The 13092-nt window shown below is 38.9% G+C and overlaps 2 protein-coding genes across 16 annotated transcripts in view; one reads left to right on the top strand and one right to left on the bottom strand.

Annotated features, from left to right (window-relative positions):
- Window positions 1–13092, bottom strand: part of qin (tudor domain-containing protein qin) — a 316867-nt gene that overhangs the window by 41964 nt on the left and 261811 nt on the right. For 2 of the 15 annotated variants that reach the window (XM_076365508.1, XM_076365507.1), the window contains one exon: window positions 6884–6955. The exons of the other annotated variants lie outside the window; for them this stretch is intronic. The gene's annotated coding sequence lies outside the window, so the exon portion shown is untranslated. The remainder of the gene's footprint in view (window positions 1–6883; window positions 6956–13092) is intronic. 15 annotated transcript variants of the gene reach the window in all.
- The window catches only part of LOC116430291 (uncharacterized), a 125687-nt gene that overhangs the window by 24687 nt on the left and 87908 nt on the right, over window positions 1–13092 (top strand). The gene's annotated exons all lie outside the window — the stretch shown is intronic.

Genomic DNA, 13092 nt, shown 5'->3' with positions numbered 1-13092 from the left:
CTATTCGTAACACCTTTGAAAATACAGCAAAGTTGTACTAAATAATACTATTAATATAATACTAATAATACTATCAACTTCTTAACGAAATAATAAGACATAATCCCTATATCACACGTATCTTCGACAAATCGATCTTCAAACCAGTGAACACGAAAAAATTTTTCTTTCATTCATCGCACGAAGTGATCCATTCTTCGAAGGACCACGTTGAAACAGTCTCATCGCGAATTTTGCACAGCGTTTCGTCTCGGAACCCAGTCGCGGGGCAAACGCAGCGTGAGAGTCGGCGAGAACAAGAATTATCGCCGGCCGCGGAGAAAAATGCGCCGCGATGACAATCGTAAAACACTTCCATTCATGAAATAATGCTCGTTTATAGAACGGTTGCGCAACGTTCCGGCGACTGATCCCGCGACAGTCTCGTTTCACGTGTCCGCGGTAAATGGTAAATTAAGAAGCGAATCGTCTCAAAGAAATTCAGTTAGCTCGGACGGCCGCGAGCGAAGATTGAAATACAATCCCGGCGGGTTCATTTAGTTCGGGGCCTAGTAATTCGCAATCTGCCTTTCGCCTGTTAGACCGCCACTCCGAGATAAACTTTCAATGAGGGAAAACGCCTAGCCGCAACTCCGTTCTACAGGGTGTCCCCGGAAACTCGATTACCTCGAAGATACCATTGATCTGCGCTTCTATTGCTTCATTTGCCGCTTCCATTCAATGACGAGCGCGCGCGGCCGAAGATTTACCTGGAAACCGGTGTACACGCGGTATACACTGAAAAAATATTGGACAGCTGGCGTATTGGTCACCCCGTATAAGATCTTAGTTGCGTTTCTGGTCAGTTGTGTTCTGAAAAATTAGCTGCTGCGTTATGTAAAGTCGTGTTGCACGGAAGCAAGATCACTGGCGCGATAAAGCACAGTTGGCGTTCGTGAACTAATAAAACTACCTTAGTTTGTTTCTTATTGTTACAAGATATACGGGATGAAAGGAAAGCTTCGATGGTGTTTCGTAGACGATACGTTTGTACTTGGGAGATTGATTTCGCAGTTAATTCCGGATTCACTGATCCGTTTCATTGTGGACACCCGCAATGTGCGACAGGCGCGTGACGCGGTATCTTGCGTTTCATGAGTTGCAATACGTGAAAATTTATAATTGACATGTGGTTCGAAAGTACGGGCGATTTAAAAATACCCCTTGAAACGGTACGCCTAACATGGCGATGATTTTTAACTGTTACACCGGAAGCAACTAAAAATAGTTGGTTAATGGGCGTAGGTAGCCGCGAAATATGGAATTGTGAGATTTATCGGTTAAATTTGTTAGAAATGTGCCGAATATTTTCTGGAGAACTGAAACATATAATCCTTTTCCGTGTATGTTTTACCATTTTTTTATTCTTTTGTATTATATTCACTTTTTCTGACACATCTGATCCACTTTTTATTTGTCCGTTTACAGTTCTCCTCGAACAAACAGAATTCATTGGAGAGAGACTCGGCTTATCTCGCCGACAGTTACATGTTTACCGTTGAACTTTTTAATCTTGGAACTTAAGCTACAATTAATTACCGCTGTTATTAAATCGCGCTAAGACCATGGCTTATTCTCATTAAATACCTAAAGCCGGAACGTCGAAGCTTTTAACAACATCCTCCGGGTCTTTGATGCTCGCGATACGATTAAAAGTGTGCTTTCAGCACGCATTCCTCTTTCATTGAACGCAACACTGGCTAATGAACCCTTTGCAGTCTTCAGGAAAAAGCTTTGTCGCGACGTTACTATGCGTTACGTTCTTGCGCGTGACTTCTATTAATTGCCTCTACGCAACTTTTTCTTTACGAACATTCTCCCTGGCTAAACATCGAGAACCGGAATTCCTGAAGAATTTCTTCCCATTATCCTTACTATCTATCGATCTAGTTATCTCTGCACTCTAATTCAATTTATCAAAATACTTGTTCGATTAAAAATGAAAATTCCTTGAATCCTTTTAAAGTTTTATCCTCTCACGTCTCAAACATTCACCGTAAATATATAAAATCCTGTAAACGAATACCGATACTTTTTACAGTATATATTAAATACCAACAATGCAATACTCGATAGTGAATTAGGTTTGATTAGATTCGACTGAGATGATACTTCGCATCAATAGAAATATTCCATACACCTCACTGACTCATTAAAAGACGAACATTTTCATTTTCACCATTTTCTTTGCCCATACCACGAACATCTGTTTCACTCGTTCGTCATAAAGACAATATTATCATCGTTCCACATACATAAACTGAATATAGACTCCTGTGGTTCAGTTCTGAATAGACAAATTCTCGTGGCCGAAATGGCGGCGGGCGAAAAATAACATGTCCTGACAGTTCACGTGTTTCGAAAGGAGCCGGGGCGGAGACGTCGTTAACCAGACCGGGAGGCGGATGTCTTCGTGCAAACAATAATTTCATCCGAAATCACATTACGCGTACTGTGTATTATGTCAGAACTTTCGTGAGATTTCGTCACGGCGCGGCGGAAAGTTGCGAGCCCGGGGCCCGGGCTGAGATATTCATCCCAACGTAACGAAGTTTCAAAGATGGCGAACGACCCGTGCCCACCCCCGCGGAACAGATACGCGGGATCGATTTTAAATTACGCTCATTACGGATCTCCGGTCTCGTTGTTTCGTCTGTAGACCGGCGGGATGTACCGATGATTACTCGATCGACGAGCCAGACGAAATTATTTCGTTTCTAAAAGCTGGAGAACGGACATTTCCGGTTCTCGCTGGGAACAGAATAATTTTACCGGACGCGAAATGAAGATGACGATGGACGTTAACCCTTTGCACTCGGAAGTTTCTCAATGAAAACATTTAACATTTTTTGACGAGACAAAGAAGATATTCTTAAAAATTCTTTTATAGAAACCCCTTTAGCTCTGTACTTTTAAACAAACCCTTTAACTCTGTTCTTCTTGTAATTATTTTCAAGCAATTGGGAAGTTCCGGTTATCGGTGACCATCATGGCGGTCTTATAACAACGTGTCAGACTTGCGGTGAAAATTTTACACGTTTAGATTTTATATATTTAAGACTAATACTCCGGATGCGTCAAAATGACCCACTCTTGGTTTCGTCTTTTTGCAATTATTAAAAAGATAACATATGTTTCTCTGAGAAATTATTCAAGAAATTGATGTAGCAATACGCAAACTGAATTGTAAATCAATTAAAGTCTCAATAGATGTACTCTTGGAGTTTCTATAGAGAAATTTCAAGAAGTCAATTTAACTGCTCGGTAGTTTTAATGTTAACAGGCATGAATATTGCTCAATTCTGTTGAATTCAAATTAGACAATATTCTTGTGTTGTCAATAATCTTACTTTATAAAAAACATGGACAGAATGTGACTAGAATTCTTCTCTTTTTTCAGTAAATTATTAATGGGATCGGAAGCTTTCAATTGCGCGTGCAAGATCGTATTTTTATTTACTGTCATTTTTCTTCTATCATAAGGCTCCAATCATTGCGATTGTCGCGATCGTTGATAAAAAGATCTAATTATTGTATTAGAGTGTACGGACTCCTGTGTAGTGGAATTTAAATGGCTAACGCTGCGGTGGCTATCATGGCGGAAGCTTATACTTCAAGAGGAAAACTCGACTTTCTAATTAAAGTATTAAACTCTTAAACTTCTTTTATTCGTTTTATTAAGACCCTCACTTTGAAGAAAGAACGAAATCGATTATCTTCATCTCAATATTCTTCTCTTCGCAGTCATCTTAAAAAAAGTGTACAGAACAGAGTGATTACCTAATAAACTATCATTCGTTTATCTTCAATATCCTTCTATCTCCAGCGATTTGAATTTAATATATAATAGCTGGATTAATAATCTGTTCGCAAATTGACACTCTCGAAATTAACCCTTTGCACTCCGAATTTCCTTTGCATTTTTTCCTCGATAACTCTATATTATTAAGACATTTTGTTCGAAATGCACTTGAAAAAATACTTAATTTGTAGAGAGCAGTGTGAACGATTCTTCTTACCACTAACATTGAAAACACCATAATAATATAATCAATTTTAAAAATATCTTGACAAAGAATCACCTGTGAATAAAACTGATGTCCAGTCACACTCGACATAGGAGCGCAAAGGGTTAGTACGAGAAAAATTTGCAAGTGCGTTTCGAATTCAAACGAAAGAACAAATTCTCAATGCAAAGTGAAGAATTCACCATCGTCAATAACCATAGCCGACGACGTTAATCTATTAATCTCTCTCAGTCCATACTTAACAACGTTCGACGGACAGGAAACTTTTCCATCGTCCCAACAATTTCTCCCTGCAAAGACTTAAACTGGAATTCCTCTAATCAGCGAATCATTCTTCTATCATATTAGAACATAGAACAATATTGAAACTTCAAGTGCGCAACGCTCGATTATTTTTGTTTAGCAAGCTCCTTAGCTCCATGTAAATTTCTGCCTGCCAAATCAAAGGTGCGCCCTCCCGCCGGCATAGTTTAAGTCGCTAACTCCTCAAAGGCTACAATTTTTTCCTTAATTGGAAAACTTTTTTAGTAGTTCTTGCTCCAATTCGCTACATGCCTCTTCGCCCTGTTACTAGAGATCGATGCTCGGGACCATTTTCTTTGAGACAAAAGGTTCCGTGCGCGAAACTTGTTCTTCTGCTTCAATCTCCTTCGGGAGAGTGAAAAAAAAGAAGTCCAATATGGCTCCGCACCGCCGCGTGGAACTTCATTGCGACATAATTACGGGACGAACCACCGGCAAGAATACAAGGTGCGGCAGTTCATCGGGCGGACATCTTGGAAATTGATTCTATTCTTCACTAACGAACTGACTGATAGATATACACCTGACCCTCGATTTACGCGGACCTTCTTCACGCGAGCCTCTTTTTAAATTGGAAGATTGTAAATTGGAACACTATTTACGCGGTAGTTTTTACGCGCGATCTGAATTTAGTAACAGCGAATAAAATATACTTTTGTTTCCTAAAATGTCATGATTGTTATTTTTTTTGTTGAGCTATGTGAAATAGATATGTATTTCTAAAACTTATACCAGCTTTTCTCTTCAATATTTTGTTTTCTCCTGTACCGACAGGCTCTACGCGTTTTCGTTCGCGTAAATCGAGAGTCAGGTGCATTTGTTAGTCCTTCGCAGAAAGACTCATTTAACGTTTAACCCATTTGGGAGACTTTTATTTCAGAATTTTTGTATATAATCACGGAACATAGACATGCCTATATGTATTAGTTGAATATAAAAATTGAAAGAAAGACAATTGAGAAAATAATTTCTAATACATCACATCTAACTTGTAAATGGTTCCAAAGTTTTTTTTTACTGTTTTCACGTGTAAAATTCATTTTCAAGAGGTCTCTTCGACGAATTGAGACACCCTGTATTCGAGGAAAAATGGTTACCAAGAGTTGTTCAGGTAGCACGCGTGTCTGCGGAATTTCTTGCGGAAACCGCCGGGACTTCGAACAATTCTTCGCGCGCACGTCCTAGCCGAAGAATAATCTTGTTGATCTCTTTCTGAAATTTGTCAGTCACCGCGACTATTAAATTGCAGGTACATCAAGAAATTGCCAACGGGAAATCAGATCTCGGATGTTATTGTATCTGTTGCCCGCTCGTGCAAATGAAACGGATGAAATTGATGGGATTGTTTTTTGAAACAGTCTATATCTATTTGAAATATCTATTTGAAATATACATATGTCATGTTTCGTTTGACGATTTCTCTTTCGATTAGATTCGCAAGAGTTTACGTTAGATTGTTTTTTATGGTTTACAATTTGGCAAACTTTATTTGTACGCGCCCGTTAAATTTGTGTTATTTTTAATATGCGCTTCGAGCGATAACTTGATACGAATATTTCGGGTTGGTGCGAATGATTTTAGTAGTTAATTTGAAAATCACTTTAATACGTTGACTGCCACGTCACCGATAGCCGGAGCTTCTAAATTATTTGGCAATAATTATAATTTGTCAGGTAACCGATGTCGAATGAAAGTATTTCATAGCGTAAGTTACTAGATAACCGAAAGTTTTTCGCTAGAAATATTCAACACTCTTTGATAAAATATAGACGATGCTTGTTGCGACTAATGTAAATAATTTAATCGATAAATTAAAGGACAAAACTATTTTACTTTGATATTTCAGATAGTGACGCGTTATACAAAGTTTAGTGTTAAACATCAAACTATATAATTTTACTGTATCGAACCAAGTGGTGACTGAGAGTCACCTCCCGAGTGCAAAGGGTTAATAACGAAAATTTTTAGGATACAGTGTACTTGTCAAGCGACTGTTTTGTGTTCTGATAGGAAGTTGAAATTTGACTGACTACGTGTTCAGGTTGATGAGAGGTACGATGAGGAGGTCGCTTATCGACCTAACGGTCATATGCCATAAAGATTAAAATAAAGCAGTTGCAGAATGCAGTAGTTCGGGTATTTTTACATTTAGGAAATCTCTCCTTGCCTTATACCTGCTGTTTTCGATCTTTTCTATAGTGTATACAGAAATTACGTACATCTATGTTGTTACGACTTAACACCATTTAATGTTTTATTTTATGCGTCTCTTCTGTTTACATCGTACGTTCGTTAATAAACTCACTGAAGATAATGAAGACGTTGCGACTATTATTGCAGGAATTACTTTGGAAGACGTAGATTTCTTGTCTACTGAATCTCTACCGTGTAGCGAGAAACTGAATGCATTATCCATTTGCCTTTTGTTTGTAAAATATATCACACCGTCACGAGCTATTTGTAATGCAAACTATACCGTGACTTAACGATAAACAACAGATTATGTTACTCACGAATTAGCATTCAATCGTAGCTTCTGTGTACCTTTTCACGGGATTTAAGTAACTCGCTGGGTACTGTCTTACCTGAAACAAAAAGGTAGGTGTCGTTAACGTGAAATGATCGCGCAAGAGAACTGACTTTGAAATTCTGTTGATTTTATACGCCATTGTGTTGCAAATAGTGAAATCAATTTTCTCCAGAACGGAACCATGAACGAACCGATTGTTGACTTCTGATCCATTACGTAGAAATCAATTAACATTTAGCGAGAACAAAAACATCTAAAAGTCTCAAATTCACAAAAAAAATCCTTAAATGCATAATTTTCCTCGTGAATCTATTTCGTCAACGGTACTTTACAGAAATCACCTATTACCACTAACAACGCGAATCGATCAGCACTAAAAACAAAGTGCGACAAAAACTATTCACAAAACTAACATATTACCCAAAACTCTCGAAAACCCATTTCACCAAAATACCACCGCAACACACGAGAACCCATAGCACCCAAAAACAAGAAGCAGATACCGAACGTTCATATATGCTCAACCTATACTATAAAAAAGTACAATATCATTGAATAACCCCCTAAAAAGCAAAAGAATCGCAAGATCCTTGGAACCTTGCATCGCCGCAATATCCCCGCGAGCGCGCAGGGAAAAGCGTAGAAATAAAAAGAAAGAGCCGGGCAAGAAATCATGGTAGACGGGGGTAAACGCGAGGTAAACAGTCCACGTCGGCTGCGTGCACGGCGTGGCCCGAGCCGGCAAGTTATTCCCGGTTTGAACGCGATCGGAACAATCGCGAGCGGGTAGAGCAGATAAGCGCGGATCGACCGATAGAAAAGAAGTACGAAAATTATTTCACCGGGCGAAGGTGTTTGCACGGTTCCCGGTGTGTCGTGCAGGAAGAAACGTCGAATTTAAAAGGCTCCCGTGCGGCACGTGACCGGTCAGACAGTGCCGGCGTTAACGTTATTCCGTGTGGAACGCACGGCCGGCCCAACTCGTTTTCTGCTTGCCCCAGCTGTTCGTTTTTATCGTCACCGATGCATCGTCCTTTATGCTGTAGCTCGCCGCAAACCTAGCGGACCTTGCTTAAGACCAAAGTCACGTGCCGGCGATACAGACAAGTGTGTATTGCACGGGCGAACAACCAAAACTGATGATCGACGAGCGAACCAACCACCCGCGCCAACCCTCCGCCACACAGCCGACGTTCGTATCTCTTAACTTCGTTCGGAATATTACGGTAAATAGAAAGCTCGTTGGTTCTACGTTTTTCTAATCGAATCTAATCGAATCTAATTTCCCGATAGTTTTTCGGACGCTGATGCTTACCGAAGGAGATAAACTCATTTATGGCCGTGCCAGGGGGTGCTGGATAATAGACACCCGCGAGGAACCCCGGGAAATTTCAATTCTTCCGCGGTTCAATTATACCTTTCGCGGGGATGAATTGATACCGGTGATCTCCGGATAGTTTCCGAGGAGATCGATTTCGCGGTCGTGTATGGCCGATGAGCGTTACGCGTGGATTCTTGGGGATTTAGTGCTGCCTGGTTAGGGGATGGAGTTTCCGTTCGATGGTTCCGAGACTTTGTTGTTGGCGGAATATGAGACTTCCAGGTTTAGATGGTCGATGTGATTAGGAAGTATTTTACTTCGGTTCATCCTTTGGGTTAGAACCTCTTTCGGAACTCCGACGGGATTATTTTATTGTTCGTAAGTTAGGAGAAGGAATTCCACGCTCTATGTCTACGTTTACCAGAAGGTATTATAATTGATAATAGGAAAATAGTATTTGATCCTGGGAGAATTCAGCGATGTTTATGCTTGTTAAATTATATTTGAAATGTTTGCTACCAGTTTGATACTGTGATGGCAAGGGGTTAACACGTTGAATTCCGTGGGGGTCACCGGTGGCCCCTAACTGAAACAGATTACTATAGTTTACTGAGTTAAACTATGATTATTTGAAAAGATTCATATATTGTAAATAATGCTGCTCATTGCGGTGATAATCAGCTAGATGATTTGGGTAGTTTGTTCTATGAAATCGTGCAGCATTCGATGTATTAATGTTCTTGTGTTGCTGCAGTCTTTTAAGTCTCTTCAGAGTATTGTTCCTTCTTGTTCTTTTTCAGTTTGAGAAAGAAGAAATGATGAATAGGAGAAGCTTTCTTCGTGAAAAGTTCATATCAGAATTGTGTGATTTTATTCAGTTTTGGAGCAATAACGAAGGAAAACCGATGTGAAGGGTATTAGAAGGCGCGCGTATTACCGCTAAATACGCGAAATTTGTTAATGCGGCTTTTGATATAATACAGTGTCACACTTTTCGGAATTCGTTTCCAGGTTTAATTATCGGGCCCGCGGGGAAAAAGGCTTCAATAGGAAATATTTTATCATCCTTTGCTCTCTTCGGTCTCCCTTTGGGAATATTCAAATATCCCCTCGTAAATCCTGTCGCAATATCAAATCTGTATAGAAGACGTTAATGCTGTTTGATAACTTTTGTCGAGCGCCGGGGTATTATCGTAAACTGCATTTAGCGACGTTTGAAAATTATTTTCATATGGATTTCGTAGTAAATTGCAGTAAATGAAATGTGCGCGGTATGAAAGGTGCTTTCAGGGAATCTCGGTGAACTATTTAACTCGCTTTATTCAAAATTGGTGGTTAATGACATTTGACAGCGCCGCGACAAATTCACCCCCCGTAAATGCTCGCAAACGAACGGGGTTATTGTCGTGTAAAAATCGCGCGTAATGTTTCCGTCGGCGCTGTGAACCGTTCGTGAAAGGTTGAAACGTTGTATGATCGATCTTATCTTTTTAAACAAAAAAAAAAGAAAAAACGGAAAAAGAATAATTTACAACGGTTCGTATGCTTTTAATTAAATCGAATTTCAGAAATGCAGAGTATAAGAGGAGAATCGAAGATTCTGCTCGCGATAAAGGCATCGATCCCGGGAGTCCTACCGTTTCAACTTTAATCAAAGGAAACGGTTATCGATTAACATAAAGCGTTTTAATTAGTCAGTCCTAATTGATCAATTAAGTAACACCTGTCGGAGCGGAGTCGTTCGAAAGAAGTTCGTATAACTACCAGCTGTAAATTAACGTGTCCCCGTTAATGCCGGCAATTCAGTTCAATCTGTCGAACTTTTTGATTATTCGCCGGAATGTCGAAGAACTCTAAAAACTGGAATTTCACGCGCATATTCGCGAACCTTATGCTTCCTCGATATTCCCCCCTCCCGCCGTTTAATCCGGCTGGTTTATGCCCGTCGCACGCTTTAAACATTTTCGACCGAATGGCATATCAAGATATTAGACGGGGAATAATTCATCAAAATATTCAACGGAGACTTACAAGATATAAATGTATCAATGACAAAAAAGGTATTCGATATAATCCATTTTTTCTTTAATCCAATAATAATCCATTCGTGTCACAGATCTAATTATAATCGCGCTTACATTTTACTTTCATCGTTTTTTAACACTTCGCGCTCGGAAGTTTTTCACTAGAAATATTTGAACATTTTCTGACGAGATAATATTATATTTATATAGACAATATAATGTTATTATTAACATTTGAGAAGTATTCTCTAATTGATGCATTATACGTAGTATAATATTAACCCTAATCGTACCACGTGTTTTTATAACGAATGATACCACGGATGTGACTCTCAGTCACTTATGAGAATAAAAGGAACGATTAAAATGTTATTGTTTTCGTTTATAGGGCCCAAATTTTAGAAGCCCAAAAAAACTTTTGAAAATGCAATATGAAATAATAAAAAAATTTAACTGAAAAGTTCAAATGTGACTCAAAGTTACATCGTGGTCCGAGTGCAAGGAGTTAATAGAAATATACGTGTATGTACCAGAAACTAATTCGACGAATGTCTACGATTCCCAAGGAAACACGTGAAAACCTCACATAACACGTTTTAATCGAAAATGTACGTTAGCAAAAATATCAATGATATTTTTAACGAAATTATCGTTTTTTCGTTGCCAGAGATACAACCCCCCCCCCCCTCCCCCCCCACCGGGGACGTCGAATGCGTTAAAACGCACATAAAATCGCGAAAGTTGCGGTTTATTCGCCGCTTTCAAAAATTTTCGAGCCGGTTGGTATAATGCAGCCTAAAATAAACATAAGTTTAGCCGCGGCTGATCATAAACGTATTTTATTCGCACACGCATTCTGTTTCACGAAGATGAATGCGTGGACCGGGCGGAACGGCCGCGGACGATTTTCAGTAGAAGTGGGTTTCGAATTGTTACTCGTAAAATTTTATTCAAACGGATCGCGCCGCGAATTTCTCGGCTTATCGGGGGAGAAAGAGGGAAAAAGCGTTTCGTTCCGCGATACGCGCGCTGCAATGGGAACTGACAAGTAACCACTCTGTTCAAAAAGTTCGTAGAATTATATCAACAAAATTCGGTGTTTCAATTTCCTTTCAAACCTGTGGCGTTCCGTTCAAAGCAGTCCCCTTGCTTAAAATTCCCATTGCTCAAAGCAATGCTGAACATGTTTCGAAATTCTATTCGGGACCGTCGTCTTTTCCCGTTTTACGGTGTTATTCAAAAAACATCGTATGGGATTACAAGTGAATATCAAAGATTTCACGAAAGATTTACGTATTAACCCCTTGGAATACGATTTACTTTCGTTACTAAGCTCGTGTGATATTTTACTATCGACAATTTGGAAGAAATGAAAGAAAATTTTTCATTCTACAAGTGGAAATTTCATCTGAAGATACATAGATAATAGTGGAATAGTCGTCTGTTGTTAAATTAGTCTAGGAACCTTCATCGCGAGTCTCACTCGTCATTGTACGGCAAAGGGTTAATTCATTATTATCTCGAAAAGATCGGTATTTTTCGAAAACATGAGAAACTGAGACGTAAAGATTAGTATAGTAACAATTATATTGTTTCTACTATTACTACTACAATAAACTACTATCACTGTTTTTATAATACACTACTATAGAAATAAAACAGATACACAGTTAATATTTTTCCTATAAAAATATCTGTTTGACAAAAATATTATTTTATGGATTTAGAAATAACACTATAGTAGTAATAGTAACGTTGTCCAGCTGAGAAGAATCAGATAAATGAATAAAAGAAATAAACAGAAGAATATAAAGTGAAATAAACAATAAACACAAATCGTTCCACGAACTTTTTGAATATGGGTGTATAACGATTGCGAGTATGGTCGAATGAGCGAACCGACCCTTAGCTACCGGTGGAATTGTAATTTCGCGGCCCGGAAGTTCGATGCTAGCTACTTACAAGTTAGGGGTGTGCGCGTTATAGGTGCACAATGCTCCCTCGTGCTCGCGGAGTTCGTGATACGAAGGGTATTATCGTACGACACCCCGAACTCGATAATTGGCTGCTAACAACGCAATGTATTAGTTTCTGTCTTTAGGCGCTTATACGTACAAATTCTGATAACGAACGTTAATTCAATTCCCAGTTATAGTTGGTGTATCGGGACCCGGGCGGAACCGGAGATACTCGCCGACGAAAAGTTCCGACTTCGAAATAAGGATCGGTAGCGGGGAACTTGATCGATCGCTGTGCGAACGGTTTAACCCTTGGACAACCAGAATATTCACGATTATTGAACATTTAAACATTGAAACTTGTTACTGATATTTTTATTTCGCGTTAGGAATGAAATTAAAGTTTTATCTGATCTGGAAATGAAATGAAATCGAACAATCTTTTTCTTTTAGAGATTTGGTCGGGAAAAAAGCTGGAAGTGTTTAGGATTGAAGAATCGATTAAGGTCTAGATAAAAAATATAAAATTTTATATATATTCCATTATAATGCGATGCATTGTGAAATGTTTGTTCAATTTTGCGTGCTTCGGGGACTATTATTTTTAACACGCCCTTTCAGAGTTGCTGTCAATTAGCTTTCATTTAGATTAATCTTCGAACTGATGCATTCATTAAAAGTTACGTCAACATGTAAGTAAGATTGATCTATGAGAGTGAGAATATAATGGAGGGCTAAATTGAAAAAGGGCAGGGACAGTGCAAGGGAAAACGGATCGCCCATGATTAGACATAATATACGAAATATTCTCGATTTTATTCCTTCTTTCTGTATTTGTAACAATTAAATCAGTTTGTATCCATTTAGAAATATTCAAAATTAGTTTATT

Source organism: Nomia melanderi, chromosome 3, assembly GCF_051020985.1.
Source record: "Nomia melanderi isolate GNS246 chromosome 3, iyNomMela1, whole genome shotgun sequence".
In the NCBI taxonomy this organism is placed as follows: domain Eukaryota; kingdom Metazoa; phylum Arthropoda; class Insecta; order Hymenoptera; family Halictidae; genus Nomia; species Nomia melanderi.
Note: the sequence above shows the minus strand (reverse complement) of the source record. Positions and strands in the feature narration are given on the sequence as shown.